The following is a 20828-nucleotide window of genomic DNA, read 5'->3' as shown; positions in this document are numbered from 1 at the left end:
TGAGTTGATTGGGAACAGGTGACAGTTTGGGACTGTATAGAGAATTAACTAATACACTTGAGTTGAGATGATTGGGAACAGGTGGCAGTAGGAGACTGTATAGATAATTAATTGATACACTTGCATTGACAGGATTGGGAGCAAGTGGCAGTAGGGGACTGTATAGAAAATTAATTACATTTGCGTTGAGGTGATTGGGAACAGGTGGCAGTTGGGGACTGTATAGAGAATTAATTAATTGACACAGTTGCGTTGAGTTGATTGGTAGAAAGTGCCAGTTGGGGACTGTATAGATAATTAATGAATTAATGCACTTGCGTTGAGTTGACTGGAAAAAGGTGCCAGTTGGGGACTGTGTAGATAGTTAATTAATACACTTGCATTGAGTTGATTGGGAACAGGTGGCATTTGGATACTGTATAGATAATTAATTAATACACTTGTGTTGAGCTGATTGGGAACAGGTGGAAGTTGGGGACTGTATAGATAATTAATTAATTGATGCAATTGCGTTGAGATGATTGGGAACAAGTGGCATTTGGAGACTGTATAGAAAATTAATTAATACACTGACATTTAGTTGATTAGGAACAGGTGGCAGTTGGGGACTGTATAGATAATTAATAATACACTTGCATTGAGTTGATTGCGAACAGGTGGCAGTTGGGGGACTGTATAGATAATTAATTAATTTGTTAATTTGCGTTGAGTTGATTGGGAACAGGTGACAGTTTGGGACTGTAAAGAGAATTAATTAATACACTTGAGTTGAGATGATTGGGAACAGGTGGCAGTAGGAGACTGTATAAATAATTAATTAATTTGTTCATTACTTAATACACTTGCGTTGAGGTGATTGGGAACAGGTTGCAGTTGGTGACTGTTTAGAGAATGAATTAATACACTTGCGTTCAGTTGATTGGGAACAGGTGGCAGTAGGAGACTATAAAGAATTAATTAATTTGTACACCTGCATTGAGTTGATTGGGAACAGGTGGCAGTTGGGGACTGTATAGAAAATAAAATAATTAATTCACTTGCGTTGAGATGATTGGGAACAGGTGGCAGAAGGAGACTATAGATAATTAATTGATACACTTGCGTTGATATGATTGGGTGCAAGTGGCAGTTGGGGAATGTATAGATAATTAATTAAATACATCTGCGTTGTGGTGATTAGGAACAGGTAGCAGTTGGGGACTGTATAGATAGTTAATTAAATACATGTGCGTTGAGGTGATTGGGAACAGCTGGCAGTAGGAGACTGTATAAAGAGGTAATAAATTTGCTAATTAATTAATACAATTGCGTTGAGGTGATTGGGAACAGGTTGCAGTTGGTGACCGTATAGAGAATGAATAAATACACTTGCGTTGAGATGATTGGGAACAGGTGGCAGAAGGAGACTGTATAGATAATTAATTGATACTCTTGCGTTGACATGATTGGGAGCAAGTGGCAGTTGGGGACTGTATAGATAATTAATTAATACACTCGCGTTGAGATGAATGGGAACAGGTGGCAGTAGGAGACTGTAAAAAATTAGCTAATTAATTTTTTAGTTAATTAATACACTTGCGTTGAGTTGATTGGGAACAGGTGACAGTTGGGCACTGTATAGAAAGTAAAATAATTAATTCACTTGCGTTGAGTTGATTGGGAACAAGTGGTAGTTGGGGACTGTATAGATAATTAATTAATACACTTGCGTTCTGTTGATTGGGAACAGGTGGCAGTTGGGGACTGTATAGATAATTAATCAATTAATACACTTGTGTTGAGATGATTGGGAACAGTTGGCAGTAGGAGACTATATAGAATTAATTAATTAGTACACTTGCGTTGAGTTGATTGGGAACAGGTGACAGTTGGGGACTGTATAGAGAATTAATTAATACACTTGCGTTGAGATGATTGGGAACAGGTGGCAGGAGACTGTATAGATAATTAATTGATACACTTGCGTTGAAATGATTGGGAGCAAGTGGCTGTTGGGGAATGTATGGATAATTAATTAATTAATGCACTACGTTGAGATGAATGGGAACAGGTGGCAGAAGGAGACTGTATGGATAATTAATTGATACACTTGCGTTGACATGATTGGGAGCAAGTGGCAGTTGGGGAATGTATAGATAATTAATTAATTAATTACATCTGCGTTGAGGTGATTGGAAACAGCTGGCAGTAGGAGATTGTATAAAGAAGTAATTAATTTGCTAATTAATTAATACAATTGCGTTGAGGTGATTGGGAACATGTTGCAGTTGGTGACTATACAGAATGAATAAATAAACTTGCGTTGAGATGATTGGGAACAGGTGGCAGAAGGAGACTGTATAGATAATTAATTGATACTCTTGCGTTGATATGATTGGGAGCAAGTGGCAGTTGGGGACTGTATAGATAATTAATCAATTAATACACAAGCGTTGAGATGAATGGGAAAAGGTGGCAGTTGGGGACTGTAAAAAAATAGTTAATTTATTTTTCATTAATTAATACACTTGCGTTGAGTTGATTGGGAACAGGTGACAGTTGGGGACTGTATAGAAAATAAAATAATTAATTCACTTGCGTTGAGTTGATTGGGAACAGGTGGCAGTTGGGGACTGTATAGAGAATGAATTAAAACATTTGCGTTGAGGTGATTGGGAACAGGTGACAGTTTGGGACTGTATAGATAATTAATTAATACACTTGCGTGCTGTTGATTGGGAACAGGTGGCAGTAGGAGACTATATAGAATTAATTAGTACACTTGCGTTGAGGTGATTGGGAACAGGTGACAGTTGGGGACTGTATAGAGAATTAATTAATACACTTCCGTTGAGATGATTGGGAACAGGTGGCAGGAGACTGTATAGATAATTAATTGATACACTTGCGTTGACATGATTGGGAGCAAGTGGCTGTTGGGGACTGTATGGATAATTAATTAATACACTTGCATTGAGATGATTGGGAACAGGTGGCAGGAGACTGTATAGAGAATTAATTAAATAATGCTTTAATTAATTGATACACTTGAGGTGATTGGGAACTGGTTGCAGTTGGGGACTGTATAGATAATTAATCAATTCATACACTTGTGTTGAGTTGATTCGGAACAGGTGACAGTTGGGGGACTGTATAGATAATTAATTAATTCACTTGCATTGAGTTGATTGGGAACAGGTGACAGTTGGGGACTGTATATAGAATTAATTAATACACTTGCGTTGACATGATTGGGAGCAAGTGGCAATTGGGAACTGTATATATATATAATTAATTAAATACATTTGCGTTGAGGTGAATGGGAACAGGTGGCAGTTGGGGACTGTATAGATAATTAATTAATACACTTGTGTTGAGATGATTGGGAACAGGTGGCAGGAGACTGTATAATTAATTAATTAATTTGCCCATTAATTTATACACTTGCGTTGAGGTGATTGGGAACAGGTTGCAGTTGGGGACTGTATAGATAATTAATTAATACACTTGCGTTGAGATGATTGGGAACAGGTGGCAGTAGGAGACTATAGATAAATAATACATTCATACACTTGTGTTGAGATGATTGGGAACAGGTGGCAGTAGGAAACTATAGAGAATTAATTAATTAGTACACTTGCGTTGAGTTGATTGGGAACAGGTGACAGTTGGGGACTGTATAGAGAATTAATGCAGTTGCGTTGACATGATTGGGAGCAAGTGGAAATTGGGAACTGTATATGTAATTAATTAAATACATTTGCGTTGAGGTGATTGGGAACAGGTGGCAGTTGGGGACTGTATAGATAGTTAATTAATACACTTGCGGTGAGATGATTGGGAACAGGTGGCAGTAGGAGACTGTAGAGATAATTAATACTGGTAGGAACGAAGTTGTAAACTGAGTGTACCAGCCTGCAATAGATTAATGTGTCCGTCCGTCCGTCCCCTTTCATAACGGAGTGAAACCTCGTGCTGTTGGGTGTAAAATCAGCAATAGACAGCGCAGAGACTTGTCCTACCGGCCCACCCAGCAGGGACCTGTTAAATTAGTACACTTGCGTTGAGTTGATAGGGAACAGGTGACAGTATGGAACTGTATAGAAAATGAAATAATTAATACATTTGCGTTGAAATGATTGGGAACAGGTGGCAGTAGGAGACTGTATAGATAATTGATACACTTGGGTTGACATGATTGGGAGCAAGTGGCAATTGGGAACTGTATATATATAATTAATTCAATACATTTGCGTTGAGGTGATTGGGAACAGGTGGTAGTTGGGGACTGTATAGATAAGTAATTAATTTGTGCACTTGCGTTGAGTTCATTGGGAACAGGTGACAGTTGCGGACTGTATAGATAATTAATTCATTAGTACACTTGCGTTCAGTTCATTGGGAACTGGGGACAGTTGGGGACTGTATAGATAATTAATTAATACATTTGTATTAATTTATATATATTTTATTATTTTATTGTTTCCCTTCAACGTGACTTTACCGAAAGAGCTAAGGATATAATACATTTGCGTTGAGTTGATTGGGAACAGGTGGCAGTTGGTGACTGTATAGATAATTTATTAATTCAATTGCGTTGAGATGATTGGAAACAAGTGGCAGTTGAGGACTGTATAGAGAAATAATTTATTAATACACTTGCGTTGAGGTGATTGGGTACAGGTGGCAGTAGTAGTCTGTACATATAATTTATTAAATAAAACATTTTACGTTGAGATGATTTGGAACAGGTGGCAGTAGGAGACTGTAGAGGTAATTTATTAATTAATTGGTACACTTGCGTTGAGTTGATTGGGAACAGGTGACAGTTTGGGACTGTATAGAAAATAAAATAATTAATAAAATTGCGTTGAGATGATTGGGAACAGGTGGCATTAGGAGACTGTATAGAATTAATTAATTAATACACTTGCGTTGAGTTGATTGGGAACAGGTGACAGTTGGGGACTGTATAGAGAATTAATTAATACACTTGCGTTGACATGATTGGGAGCAAGTGGCAATTGGGAACTGTATATAAAATTAATTAAATACATTTGCGTTGAGGTGATTGTGAACAGGTGGCAGTTGGGGACTGTATAGATAATTAATTAATACACTTGCGTTCAGTTGATTGGGAACAGGTGGCAGTAGGAGACTATAGAGAATTAATTCATTTGTACACTTGCGTAGAGTTTATTGGGAACAGGTGACAGTTGTGGACTGTATAGAAAATAAAATAATTAATACACTTGCGTTGACATGATTGGGAACAGGTGGCAGAAGGAGACTGTATAGATAATTAATTGATACACTTGCGTTGAGATGATTGGGAACAGGTGGCAGTAGGAGACTGTATATATAATTAATTAATTAGTACACTTGCGTTCAGTTCATTGGGAACAGGTGACAGTTGGGGACTGTATCGATAATCAATTAATACATTTGTATTAATTTATATATATTTTATTATTTTATTGTTTCCCTTCAACGTGACTTTACCGAAAGAGCCTATGATATAATACATTTGCGTTGAGTTGATTGGGAACAGGTGGCAGTTGGTGACTGTATAGATAATTTATTAATGCAATTGCGTTGAGATGATTGGAAACAAGTGGCAGTTGAGGACTGTATAGAGAAATAATTTATTAATACACTTGCGTTGAGGTGATTGGGTACAGGTGGCAGTAGTAGTCTGTACATATAATTAATTAATAACACATTTTACGTTGAGATGATTTGGAACAGGTGGCAGTTAGGGACAGTATAAGTCATTTATTAAACACATTTGCGTTCAGATGCTTGAGAGCAGGTGGCCGTTGGGGATCTGATAGAGAATCATTAAATATACGGTTTAGATTATGTGGAACAGGCGGCTGTAGGGGACTGTATCAATATTTACACGCGAGATGATATGTAACGCAGGGCATCAACAAAGACTGGATGCGCGTGCAGGGTAGTGTCCAAACGCCTTGTCTGATGATGATGGTGCTACTCCGATGGATCCGCACGACCGCTGATTCCTACTTGCCGCGGCGATATTGACTTCCCTTCGCTCAATTGCTTTACTATATCAAATTCGCATCACGTAGCCTTAACGTGCACATAGCCTGGCACAACCGCCGTTTTGATGCCACCGCCACTTAGTGGCAAAGGGGCCGTCCATAAATGACGTCACACACCTAGGGGCGGGGGGGGGGGTCAGACATTTGTGACGATGTGTGACGAGGGGGGGTTTGAGAAATGTGACTTCACATCAAAATGCGCAACTTTAAATAAATATAGACAACACGTTCTACTTAATGAAATAGACTTTTTAATGTTTTCTTCTACAACATCAGAGTGCAGCGCCACATTAAATACGCACTACAATGACAATAGTTAAAAGCGATTTGAAGCATGTTTTATATTTTTGGGAGGGGGCAGAGCTTTGTGACGTCATATTTGAGGGGGGGTATAACTTTTTGTGACGTCGTGTGACTGGGGGGGGAGTGGGGGTCAAAAATCGTCCAAAATCGCGTGACGTCATTTATGGACGGCCCCAAATGGCGTTTGTTGTTGTAAACAAGTAACACAAACTGCCATTCGGAAAAATCTCGCGGTGTAGCGGTGATGCATCAAAATCAGTGCTCGTGATGTCCAAGCAGTCAGATGACGGAACGTTTATATGAGCGGGCTAAACACGAAGCTTCACACAATCTGTCGTCGCAGATTGGACTCATGCCCTAGACCTAAAAACCAAACTCTTTTATTATTTTACGAGGTGTAAGGCCCCACTGAGCTATGTAGTAGCTCAAAACATGATAGCAGCTCAAGGAAGTGGCTGATATCATCGTTTGGAAATCGTGTTGAATTAGTTAAACAGAGTGTGCGTGTGGGGGCGGGGGGGGGTGATAATTTAGAACCCAGGAACGCGACCATATTTTTTCACCAGGTTTATTATTTGTGAAACGCGGTTCTGCCCGAACACGGCATTTTCCGGGAACGTAAAAACTCCCACGCGGTACGGCGAAGTCGGCATCGTATCTGTTAATTATTGTGGTGGGAGAGCGAAACGCTTGGTGCTCATGTCACTCCCAGCACCAAACACTACGTGCCAAATTAACAAAAAGCGTTATGCCCGTTTATACTGCTGAGGGGATAGATGTGGTGGGGGTGGGGGGAGGTGCGGGGAGGTGGGGGGGGGGTTCACGAAACGTAAGCCATTGTTTCAATCCTGCCCTCGTGAGAAATATGTATTCATGTACGTACAGTATGTTGACCTTCTTTCGCACCGTACGTAACCAACCATGCTAAGATGAGGTGCGGGGTGGGGGGGAAGGAACAGTAAATACAACAATCACTTTAGTTTCCCATTTAGTATCGTGGCGTAGTGTAAAGTGGATTGTATAGTTTGGTGTGTAGTGAAGTGTATAGTGTAGTATATAGTAGTGTCGTATGTATAGTAGTGTAGTGTATAGTGTGGTGTATATTTGTATGAAATGTATGTATGTTGAACTTCTTTCGCACCGTACGTAACCCACCCTGCTAATCGGAGGTGCAGGCGAAGGACAACAAACTGAACACAACAACAAGCAGTTCTAAATAAATCAGTGAAAAGTGGAGGCACAGGACAATAAATGTTTGTAAGGTGTTTTAAATTTTTTATGAAATCCAGTTTCTAGATGAGTTCCAACCTTAATAAAAAATGTTAAAAAGGGTGGTATTCACCTACAGTAAGTCGTATATCTTGCAGTAGATATTTGAGAAAAGTGAATCAGTGTCAGAGGGTCCGTTTAAAATGTCAAGAATGCGGAAAAGTACAAAGGTGTCCTGGAAAAGTGTCGAGGTCATACCATTGCATGCAAATTCAACCCCGGTCAACTGAGATCGATTCCCAACTAGGGCTAACTTACTATAAAATCAATACAGGTAGTCCTCTACTTACGATGGGGTCGTCGTAACGCATCTCCATCGTAAGTAAAAATTATCATAAGTCGATGTTGGCCTAGCCTACCCAGGAGTCTTAAAGAATGTTGCTGAGCTCACGGCACCACTCGGGCCCCGTCTCTCTCACACACGACCACGCTGCAGCGCACCCCATCCCAGGCACGACCCTGTCCGCGTTGCGCCGACGGCTTCGACCGGGACAGCCAACTACTGTCTGGCCGCACAATGATCAGGCGAAGGTGGCAGCGACAAGGGCGACGATGATGACAGCAATGATGAGATGAGTCCAATCTCAGAACCGGCAGCCCAGAGCTCTCGCCTTCTGCCCTGGCCACACTTCCCTTCTCGAACCATCTAGAGATTTCCTGGGGCTTCCACACGAGGTATATCATGACCCTTGCCCCAGTTTCTCCGCCCTGCCGGCACACCCGTGTATATGCTCAGCGGCGTGTGTGCTAAGTGCCCACCTGCAGTTGCTGCTGCTGCCCAACAGTCAGCGCTATGTCACTACATCTGTATGTGGCGAGCGGTTGGGCAGTGGTTAGCTGTTAAACGCTATGAACACCGTGACCCGAGCAGGTGGTCAGCACCACGTCTGGCTTCATGTGTCTCCCCAGTGCCATGTTTACTACACATCGGATCAGGTACTCATTTGAGTCTGAGTGGACCTAGGGAGGCCCAGGGCCAGGTTCAGATAATCGCCGCTAGTGTTGGTGGCCATGAGCGGGAATTAAATTCCGGTCTCTGCCTAGAGGGACACGTGCAAACTCCAAATATAGAGGAGTCAGAGTCGGGATCGAACCCACACCCTCCTATATACCAGGCGAGGTAGTTAACATCTTGCTTCCACCATGATGCCCCTACGTGGAAATTCATATATCAACCATTTCCCCTCTTTTTTTACGATTCCTCGCTGTCTTTCACGGTGAATTGTGTAGCAACAACAAAAAACTCAATTGCACATGACTGACGTGGATTTTTGGTGGCTCTTTGTGCATCAATGGATGGACAGAGGCCTCCAGATTTTTTCCCCTGGTTGAGTATGTAGCACGTACATGTGCAGTCCCTTTGTCAATTCACCTTGTGGATTTGGGAGGCTCTGCTCCCAGTGAATGTTTGGGGGTTATTTGTCGTCACCCCATCACTCTGGCCAATGCGAATTGATGCAAGCAAGAAGGGGTAGTTGTGGGAGCATAGCAGTGCGGTACAATAATTCATTATTTATATTTGTATATATAAACTGCCCTTCTGTTATTATGGTGGCCAGACGTATTGGTGTAACTGCAAGCACTCACCCTCTGATTGACTAACTCTGGAATACCCATTTATAGTGTTGGGAGGACAGTAGGAGGGATTAAAGAAACTAAACATTCCATTTCTTCAACCGTCACGGTGGAAGATCGAATTTCAACGGATGTGTGCAATTTGCTGGAATGGATATTGCAGGCGTCATAATACCAAGACGACAACAAAGCCCTGCCAGAGTCCTGGGTGCCACGGTGGCTAGGAGATGTTAACTACCTCGCCTGGTATACAGGAGGGTATGGATACAATCTAGACCCTGACGATTCCTGCTGATGTGCATTTAGAGTTTGAGTGTCTCTCTCCCCGAAGTCGCGTGGATTTTCCTCCGGGTCCTCCGGGTTTTTCCCTCTTCATTTAGAAACACTGTCTGTATGAAACATGGCTTATCTCACGTATAACTTCGAGCCTAATTAGAAGTCAGGGATATAATAAATTCCGATTAAAAAGACAATCAACAGGAGGTGATGTGGCAAAATAAAAATGAATGTTTTTTTTATAATAATATATTAGTCCCAGCTGGGAATTGAACTAAGGTGACCGGGGTTTAGAGGGCAGTGCGCTAAATCACTGCAGAAAATCTCCCTGCCACAATCCTGAATTTGCATGCAATGGCAAGACCCCCACAGATATCCAGCACACCTTTGTACTTTTCCGCATTCTTGACATTTTAAACATATCCTCAAGCAGTGGGTCACTTTTCTCAAATAGCTCCTCCAAATCTAAGCTTGCAAAGAAAACATTTATTTTAACATTATCCCTTTTTAACACTTGAAATTAATCTTGAAATGAACCTTGGAATCTAGAAACCGGATTCCATGATACATTACAATCACCTGCGTGTATTCATTGTATATAATGTGAACTTATTTCGTAACGTACGTATTCAACCGTGATAATCGGAGGTGTGGGCGAAGGACAGCGAACTAAGCCAAAACATCAACTTAGTTTTCAAGCTAGACTTCAAATGCATAGCTCCTGTGGCTTCCTAATATCGGAAGGAACAGCGTTCCAGACGGCTGTGGAAGTGCACCTGAAAGCGCCGCACAAAGGGGTGCCCCTCTTTGTTCAGTGGTTAGCCAAAAGCCGCTGCTGCTGCGAGGATGAGCAGAGTTCGTGTGATGATAGTTTATGCACCTTGACGAGATCAGCAGCAAGTTATCGTGGCTCACTTGTGGCAAGCGCTATTTGTGTGTAATGAGCACAACATTGGCATGCATTCGTTCGGTAACTGGAAGCTGATGCAGCCGATTCGTTGACTTTTCCTCCACTGTTGGTGATCCCGTAATGGCAGAAATGACTGGGGCTGAAACTGCCCAAAGCATTCAACTGTCAAGCTTCCATCAACGTCGTTGCCGACATGCCGAGTGACTAATGATTCCGCGTACACCTTGGGGGCAAGGCTCGTTTCTTGGTGTGAGGTGAACAATACTATCTTTGATATTGTACGACGTGTAAAGCCCACTGAGCTATATAGCTCTTTTTCAGAGGCGACATGGCTATCACAGATGGTAGCAGCTCAGCGAAGTGGCTTATCACCACGTGGAAATGTATAGCAGCAGTCAAATACTCTGAACGCGAAAAACCCGAGGACCCGGGGGAAAATCCACGCGACTGCAGGGAGAGAGACAAGCAAACTCATAATATATAATAGCAGGCATCGTCAGGGTCTGGATTGAACCCATGTCCTCCTACATACCTGGCGAGGTAGTTAACATCTCTTAGCCACCGTGGCGCCATGGACAATAGACTCTCGTTTTAGTGTCATGCCATCTGCAATATCCATTCCACCAAATGGCAGAAATGAGTTAAAATTCGATCTTCCAGCGCAGGGGTTGAAACAATGGAATTTCTTTGTTCCTTTAATTTCTCCAACTCTGTCCTCCCAGCAGTAAAAAGGGGTATTCCAAAGTTAGTCCCTCTCCTCTCCTACCTCCCATCTTTACCAAATGTAAGGCCCCACAGAGCTACGTAGCTTTTTTTTCAGAGAAGCGACCAGGCTACCACAAATGATAGCTCAACGAAGTGGCTCAAGTCAGAATCAGGATACTTATTAATACTGGAGGAATCCAATGAGCTACGAAACTCTTTCTTACAGAAAGTTACAACAATAACAAAAAAACAAAAACACGATAGGAGTGCAAAGTATAGGAAAGGTAAATACATCACTTGAAAAAATATAGAAATACAACTAAATATTGTTTTATCTTACCAGGTAAGGCCTATTGAGCTATGTAGTTATTTTTCAGAAGCGACCTGGACACAACTCATAGCTCAACGAAGTGGCTTATCAGGTGGGAATTTATTGCATATAGATGTTGATTATAAATGTGGAGGGGAAAACCGGAGGATTCGGGGAAAAATCCACGCGACCACGGGGAGAGAGATAGAGTGAGAGATACACGCAAACTCCAAATATGCCACGGGCGTCAGGGTCGGGATAAAATCCACAACCTCCTGTATACCAGGCGAGGTAGTTCACATTTTACGAGCCACCGTGGCCGCCCCGTGATGGAACGTATCTAGTCAGGTCATTTCTTGCACGCACGCACACACGCACACACGCGAGAACTAGGAAATTCACAAATAAAATATATTACACCCCATGCAAATACCACATTTCATTGTTACAGACAAGACAGGCTCCCGCCTCGTCCTTATGTACACAACGGTATAAACACCATATTCTTTGGGTCTTTCGGTAAAGTCACGTAGATAGGTTCAAAAAAATAACAACACAAGCGTTGCGATCGAAACGTCGTAGTTTTTTTTGTTTTTTTGTTATTTCTTTGAACCCATCTAAGTGACTTTATCGAAAGACCCAAAGAATATGAATACCTGCAGTCACGAAAGATTTAAGTCAAGGTATAAACACCATTGGCTAAAATAAAAGCACGCACCGTCAATTATATTTTCTTCATTTATCACCGTGTTCGTCCTTGTTAAACCCAACATCCACCGCAACATCCTCATCTCTGTGGCTGCCATAGCTTGGTCCTCTCTCTTGTGGCATTGTTCCAGTATTCCATGTAGTCAACCTTCTGCTCTTTCCATTTTGTGCCTCTATCTTGATATCTGCGGACAACATACTACCACCGCCCGGGTCTGCACTGCCAGCTAGGGGCAGAGTCATTGGGTCCCAATATTCTTCACACTCTCTGCCCACTTAAGGGCTGCCCGGGACTGAGGGCCATTTGTTTGCAATTACTTTCCATGTTTTGTCTTTAGGGTTTTGTGGCTGGTTGTCACCAGACAACAACCCTCCTCCTTTATCCTGGCTTGGGACAGGCAGAAACACATTTCTAATAAAATTTGTTTTTGACTGTCCCAAGCCATGATGCATTCAGGCTGACCCAAAGGATGCACCACGTGTGCAAAGATGGGAGAAAATTGGGCCATAATGTGTCTTAGGTAATGCATCACATGAGCTAGAAATCCTATATAAACATCACCCAACATCATACAAGTCAGTTTAACATGACAGCTACAGGCTTAGTGCGGCCTGGAAGCGTATTATTAAATAATACACATTACATTTTGATTTAAAGAATTACTAATCTACAACTCATTACTAATCATAACCAATGACTGATTACTAATCGATCATATAATTACAATACCCCCCTCCGCCTCTAATCACTGCACCTGATATGAGTTAAGTGATGACGTCACCCTGCTGCTCTATGTAAAACCGGGAGCAAGCGAGGGCTTTACCATTCTGGCGAATTGCCCGATGATGTTGGTTGTATTTACCAACGAAACGGCGTACTCAAACTGTAAATGTGGATTCGCTCTTCAACACACCGGTGGGCTAAAGTAGTGAATTATTTGTCTTTTTGTTAACGTGACACCTTTTTTTGCTGATTGGCCGTGTTGGGTGGTGGAGGGTTACGACACATTTATAAATAAACGCGATCTAACCCAAAAACCTTTATTATGGATCATACAAGTCATTCTTGCCGAGGCAAACTCCGAGACTGGCACCCGTAACCAGCCAAGTGTCAAGAGTCTTGCAGAGGCAAAGGCTCTGTGTCGCTAAGTGTTGAGTTCTGCACTGACAGACTGAGTATCGCTGAAAGTGTTTTATTTTACGTGTTTTCCTTATGTGTTGAGTCACTTGCAGAGTCAAGTACTTCGAGAAGTTGTACTGTACTCATCTAAGAGTTGTGAGAAGCTAAGAGGTGTGCAAATGCATTTTCACATAGTACTGTGATGAGCTAAGATGTGAGAAGTTAAGTGGAAATTTGAGTTAACTTCTCACACGTCTTAGCTCATCACAGTATTATGTGAAAATGCATTTGCACACCTCTTAGCTTCTCGCAACTCAATTTGAGTTATACACAAATGTCGAGTGTGCATGAATGTTGTCCAAGCTATAGGCTGGATAAGTTACGTTGTCCAAGTGACTGATATTCTGATGATAAGAGTTTTGATGAGTTTTGGAGAGCGAGCTGGGCGAAGGAGATCTCGCGAGGGAGGGGGGCACCAAGGGTGCTCGCGCGAAGCAGTCAGCTACTGAAAAGGAATGAGGAGCAGCGTGGCCAGAGTACTCCAACTGCAGATCGAGCCTGGCGTGCAGATACCCTGCAAACGTGCAGCCCAGGAGCTAGCGGCTGACCACGAGCGTGTTCACTGTGGAGCATTGAGGATCCTCCAACGTGGATCGAGCACGATGCACAGACAACGGTGCGAAGGAGCAGCGAGCAGCAGGGCCGCGAGCACACAACAATTGTGGGCCCAGCCTGCCGTTCTACTACACATCGTTGTGGGACTTGAGGTATTGTTCAGAAAGAAGAAAGAGAAACATTAACTTTACACTCACTCACTACTTTTAACTCTACCTTGTACAGGTTGTGGGCCAAGCAGAATCTCAGCTTGCATGCCGCACACACGGGAATCGTGTATGGTCGCGTTAGCATAAGACAGCCTATTGTTGTAGTTTAATCACGTGATTGTGAGATCAGATTATTGACGTTTTCTAACTGTTTGATATTCATTTGATGGGAACGCCTTTTGTGCGAATATTTCCATTTTGAGCTGTTGCCTGTTGCACTGGGTTAACCACGTCATCGTTAGATTTGACCTTTGATGCTTTAATGATCATCCAGTACAGATTGATGAGTACTTATATTTGCATGGGCACTGTTGTTGGAATTCAGATGGTAAGATTTGGTGGATGTTAGGGCAAGTTGAGATTAAAGTTGCTTAAATTAAAACAGGTTTCCGAGTGCTTCTTTCCTAGTACTCGTGCATCATTGTCGTAATGACGAATTGTATCCTGCGGTGAGATCTGAACCCCGAGACCTTCAGTTCATTTCATTTCAGTTAATTTATTTTAGTATAGCCCTGTGAGCCATTCGGCTCTTGAATCGGGTGCAACTGCAACAAACAAAAACATGAACAAGAAAACATCTTAAAGCGACTACGAGCAACAGAAAAAATCCAGGAAAAAAACAGCAAAGTCTTCCAGAAAAAGCACCGCATATCAACGCTGTGTGCAAAAATCCCAGTGGGATGCAAGCCAAACAATAACCATGAGACAATTTCAATTACAGTTACCAGTCTAATTCTGTGTACTACAACAAACAAATATGGCTAAACCAGAACCTTTTCGAAATCACCAAAATAAAGCTCCAAAAATAATGTAGCAGTGATCATTGGAACTGTGATTCCAATTTAAAAATAAACAATGTACATAATATGTACGACCAAACTTTGCAAGCCACAGCATCATGAGATAGGTATTACGACCAACGAAGGCGGCGTCTTTGCATAGACAAGCAGCACCTTGCACACCATTGGGTGGCAAAAACGTCGTCTTCCTCATGCTCACATTTCCCTCACACAGAGCCCCGTGTCGGCATCTTGAGGCTGAGTCGACCTCGAGCTCGAGGAGGCCCAGACAGGGTTCAGATTTGTCCCGCCATTGACATTGAACCCACGATCTCCTGCATATCAGGTGAGGGAGTTAACATCCCGCCACCGCGGCTACCCCAAACCACTGCTGGTCGACAGCCTCGGAGAACCATGTCGTTCACGGGGTGGGGGGTCATTTGATCATACTTCCCCACGCCCAACAGAATGAGACGGTGCAAGAGGGCCCCCCGCTCGTGGGGGCTTGATCAGGATATCACTTTCCACGTGTGCTAGGCATAGCCGGGAATCGTACGGAAGTTAACAGGGTGTGTCGTGCAAGGTGCGCTAACTCACTACGCCAACGCCTCCAGACCACATTCCTGAAACACATTCCTGCGGAGGGAGCTGGTAGGAACGTTGGGTTGCTCGACAATGGCCAGGGTCAACGGCGGCGTGGTGTATTCCGCAAATATGCCCGACTGAGGGCGGGCACAAGCCGGCGTGAGTAGGTTAAACGTTGAGTTTTATAAGGGCACCATGGGGTGACCAGCCCCACCCCACCCAGCCCCACCCCTCCCACCCAGCCCCACCCAGCTCCACCCTCCCCACTCAGCCCCTCCCCACCCTCCCCACCAGGCCCACCCTCCCCTCCCCACCCTCCCTACCCTCCCTACCCAGCCCCTCCCCACCCTCCCCTCCCCACCCTCCCTTCTCCACCCAGCCCCACTCCCATTTTTGGATGCACGATGGACGGACACAATAATCCCCTGTGGGCTGGTGTAACCAGGAGGTTCCTATCAGTATAACAATTCAAATGGCCAAACCCTGCGGATATATCCGCATCTGTGTACATTCCCGTATGTTTGACATTTCAAATTGGGCCTATCCGCACATTCTTCCTGCCAACCTTCATAAAGGTTATTACTTGATTATTTAAAAATATATATATTTTTACATGGTGCAGCACCCGCCCAATCATATATATGTGGGCACACACATACACCCTGTGACTGTCCGCTGACTTCGTTTGAAAATCGATAATCACGCATGGTCAGAGATTTTCAGCTCTTTTCTCAACAATTTTCAAAGTCGGTAAGTGCAACACCGCGCTGTGGCGATATCTGTCGCGTATCACTAAATCGTAATTGGGCACTGCCGCTCCTGCCTCCAGATGAAGGGATGCCAAGGCACTTTGTGACTTAAGCTGGCCGACTCTCTTTTTTGCCAGGAGGGGTTCCTGCCAAGTTTATTTTTTTCTGCACATTGCTATTGTTTCTGTCGATTGCTAAAAAAAAAAATACGAATAGTTACTGAAACAGATAATAGGCATCTTATGTAGGGGAGTTGGTTATTTCATATTTTGGTTGTTGGGAAATATAACCGCTAATAAAAATATATATAGAGAGAGGAATGGTAGTCACAAAACCTAAGTATTATTTTCTGTAATAAATGATTATTTTGGGTTAGATCGCTTAAAAATACAAATGTTGCTTTAAATCAGCCACCATCACCACCTGACAGCCAATATCAGTAAGGGGTTTGTGTCATGTAACACAAAACGTGTACAATTAGTTTACTAGTTCAGCACTAACTGGTTGTTTTGGGTCGGAGAGTTAAACCCACGATTACGCTCACTATTATTTTGTGCAAAATGTACGATACCTATGATCCTGCATATCAGCCAGGAAATCGCTTCAGTTGACTTTTGATGGATTTTTCTTCCTTCCAAATACCTCTGTTGAATATTTGTCGTAAGTTTGCACGGCGTTTAGCGACTGCATGGGAAAGATGCCTATCCCTCCGCATGGCAGCAACATATGTTCAGGAGCTTGTCGCCAAAGCCGAGGTGTGCTTAGCCACAGGAGAGTTCACAGGAGAGAGTTCGTGTGGTTGTGCTATTTCTACATTCACACGAGCACAGACTACACTAGTTTACTATGTAAGACCACGGTGGCTATGGAGATGTTAACTACCTCGCTTGTTCTACAGGAGGTCGTGGGTTCCATCCCGACCCTAACGATGCCTGTTTTTGGGAGTTTTTGACTCTCTCTGTCCCCGTGGTGGTCGCATGGATTTTTATCAGGGTCCTCCAATTATTTTCCCCTCGACATTTAAAAACCATGACGTTCGAGTATTTGGCTGTTGCTGAAGCGACCAGGCCACAAATTATAGCTCAATTAAGCGGCTTATCACGTGGACATCTATAGAAGCAGCCAAATACCCCATAACGGATGTTTTTTTTTATTTGGAGCGAAAATAACAGAAAAATCTACACGACCACGGGGAGAGAGAGAGAGACGCGCACAATCTAAATACACAACAGGCGTCGAGGTCGGGATCGAACCCACGACCTCCTGTATACCACTGGAGGGAGTCAACATCTGGCCGGTTATGATGTGTATGAGCGCCCGGACCAGAATGGAACGCAGTGCCTCTCTCACAACTAATTCACAACCACAAGTCCGCTTATATATTTTAAATGGCTATAATTTTTAAGTTTTAATTCTCTCATTGTAGTATCATTATCATCACGATCCATGGGCAGATATCCCTGTAGGTTTAAACTGCAGATTTCATAATTTCTTTCAATATTCCTTTGTCTTGTGACCAATTGTTCAATTAGTGGGCACATCTTTCTGGCCCAATCTCTAAATAGCCATCGTCAAGCCATTATGTGTTCGGTCTTCCCTCATTTTCCGGTTCTTTCTATTTTTCCGAGCACACTTGCCACTATCTTCTTGTCCATCCTTCTTCATATGGTGCCCAAATAGTGCCCAGCTTCCCTCTCATCACTGCCTGGATCATCATCATCAAGTTGTCTTCTATGGAGCAACTGATGAATCTAGGCGACTGATGAAGCTAGTTGGAATTACTGGCGAAACGTCGTACTCAGATTGTACATGTTGTGGCTTGTGTCTCCAACACACCGGTGTGCTGTACTAGTAATGACTTGGCATGTTCTGTTTACGTGACAACCCCTGCTAGTTGGCTGTGTCGGTTGGTGGCGGGTTAACCGACACATTTATATATTTACGCGATCTAACCCAAAAAAACCTCTATTATGGATGATATTGGTCGCGTAAGCTTACGTGTTAAACTTCTTGAACTTCCTTACTTGTGCCTTACATCAAGAAGGGGTCTAACTTCAATTCTCCACCGGGGTGCCTTTCAGTGTATAGAGTTGTGTACGTTCTCCCGTTTTATCAGAGTTAGTGAATGTGAGAGTGAATGAGTGTGTGTGTGAAATATTTTAAGTGTGGGGAGCGGTAGCGAGCGGTTAGCGATACACTGCACTCTGAACCCCACAGAGTTCGATACCCGCTCACGGCCACCAACACAAGCGACGAAATGAACAGGCTTTAGGCCTCCCCTAGGTCGACTCAGCATCAAATCAGTACCTGAACCAATGTGTAGTAAACGTCGCCACTGGAGAGACAAACGAAGCCGGACGTGGTAATGGCTACCTAATCTGGTCGCCGGGTTTGTAGCACATTACAGCTAACCAATGCGCCACAGCTCGCCACATACATACAAAGACATACATACACACACACATAATTCATGGTCAACAATGTTGAGTGGCAGCCAAAGGAATGCATCCAAGAGGACGGCCCCACTTAAGGACACGGAGCACCGAAGTCACGCCATGCGTGGCAGGTGCTGGGTGAGCATTTGTCGCATTACCGGATAATCTAGTAGATTAGAGTGCGATTTGGAGAGGCCATTATTCAACGTTGACTTGCTGCTGGCTGACAATGATTGATCGTTTGATAAGGGGACAATACCATTGACGGAGAGTGCCCTTTTTGCCATTGGTGTTCATACCATTGTATACATGAGACGAGGCAGGAGCCTGTCTTGTCTGTAATGATAAAATGTGGTATTTTCATGGAGTGCAATATATTTTGTGCATGAGAACTTCCTTGTTCTCGTTTACGTGTGTGCAAGAAATGACCTGACTTGACACTTTCCATCACGGGGTGGCCACGGTGGCTAGTGAGATGTTAACTACTTTACCTGGTATACAGGAGGTCGTGGATTCGATCCCGACCCTGACACCTGTTGCATATTTGGAGTTTGCATTTCTCTCTCCCCGTGGTCTCGGGGATTTTTCTCTGGACCCTCCAGTTTTCCACTCCACATTTCGAATCAACATTATGCATTTTTAGAATTTGGCTCCAATAAATGTCCACTTGACGATAAGCCACTCTGTCGTTTGTGATAGCCAGGTCGCTTTTGAAAAAGAGCTCCATACATCCGTGGGCCTTACCTGACAAAATTTATATATATAGATTTAATAGTAAGTTAGCCCTGGCTGGGAATGAAACTCAAATGACCAGGATTTAGAGGTCAGTGTGCTAACCACGACATAAAAGCTCGCGGCCACAATCCTGAATTTGCATGCAATGGTATGACCTCAACACGTTTTGCGCATTCTTGACATTTTAAAACGCACCCTTTGGCACCAAGTAACTTTTCTCAAATATCTCCTGCAACATTTACGACTTGATGTAGGTGAAAATCATCCTTTAGTAAAAGAAGTCAACTCATCTAGAAACTGGATTTCATTATACATTTAAAACACTTAACATACATTTATTGGCCTCTCCCTCCACTTTATAGCTAGTATGGCAGAAAGGGCTGGTGCTTAATTGAACCGAGGACCTCATTAAAAAAGATGGCCACCGCACCATAGTGCGGAACTTTCATATGCACTCCTGCTGCCGTCTGGAACGCTCCTCCTCCTGATATTTGTAAGCCACTGGGAGCTATGCACTTTAAAATCAGCTAAATTTAAAACTGATTTCTTTAGAACTGATTGTTGTTGTGTTTAGTTTGTTGTCCTTCACCTGCACCTCCAATTAGTATTTTTTTATGTACGAGGCAAATAAAGTTCAATATACATGCATGATCAAATTTTCCTGGCACAGGCAGGGTTGAAAATAATGGTTTAAGTTTCGTGAATGCACTGCCCCCACCTCCAACGCCTCCGCCCACCACACCACGTCTATCCCCTCAGCAGTATTAACGGGTATTGCTGCAGTTTGTTGATTTGGCACGTTGTGTTTATTAGTGGGGGGGGGGGGGGGGGGAAGGGGGGGGGAGGTGTTGTATGGGTACACCTGTAGTGACTGGGCCAGAGACACTAAGAGTAGGAGGCACTCTGTTTATGAACAGCCTTAACAGTTCACACAAAGTAACTACAGCTCCCAGTCAGGACGGCTGGCAGACTGCCTGGCTGACGACGCCGAGATGGTGAAGGCGTAGACAGCAACGAAGACTCCAGCAGCACGAAGGGATCCCACTCCAAACGACAGCCCCGAGCCCCTGCTCGGGGCCCCCTTTTATCCTCCCAGCCTGGCCTCGCTCCGCCCCGGCCACGCCCCCTTTCTGGAACCTACTAACGGATTCCCGGGCTTCCCTCACGTGCACCCTCTGTAACCTTTCCCCTAAATCCCTCTCTCTGGTTTATCAAGTGACCTGCTGTCAATCAGGACTGCTGTAACTGCAGATCCCTTTCCCTGCCAGCAACAAGCGCTATGCTGCTAAGTGACTGCTTCTACGTTACTACACACCTATAGGACGAGTAGGCCAAAGACTCGAATTGTTCTCTCTCGTGGATAATCTTCAGCCAGGAGTGACGCGAGCACAAAGCGTTTCGCTCTCCACCACGAGAATGAACAAATACAGGGCAGACCTCGCAGTACACGTTGGGGCAGAACCGCGTTCCACAAATAACAGAACTGGTGAGAAAAATATTT

The 20828-nt window shown here is 43.5% G+C and overlaps 1 protein-coding gene across 1 annotated transcript in view; it reads left to right on the top strand.

Moving 5' to 3' along the window:
* Positions 1-16042: 16042 nt before the first annotated feature.
* The window catches only part of LOC116957348 (uncharacterized), a 70842-nt gene continuing 66056 nt past the window's right edge, over positions 16043-20828 (top strand). Inside the window, exon 1 of the mRNA XM_076055707.1 lies at positions 16043-16158. The gene's annotated coding sequence lies outside the window, so the exon portion shown is untranslated. The remainder of the gene's footprint in view (positions 16159-20828) is intronic.

Source organism: Petromyzon marinus, chromosome 72 (assembly GCF_048934315.1).
Source record: "Petromyzon marinus isolate PM22_M1 ecotype Great Lakes invasive population chromosome 72, UKy_Petmar_22M1.pri1.0, whole genome shotgun sequence".
NCBI classification, from domain to species: domain Eukaryota; kingdom Metazoa; phylum Chordata; class Hyperoartia; order Petromyzontiformes; family Petromyzontidae; genus Petromyzon; species Petromyzon marinus.
The sequence above is the reverse complement of the archived record's forward strand: the minus strand, read 5'-3'. Positions and strand labels throughout refer to the sequence as shown.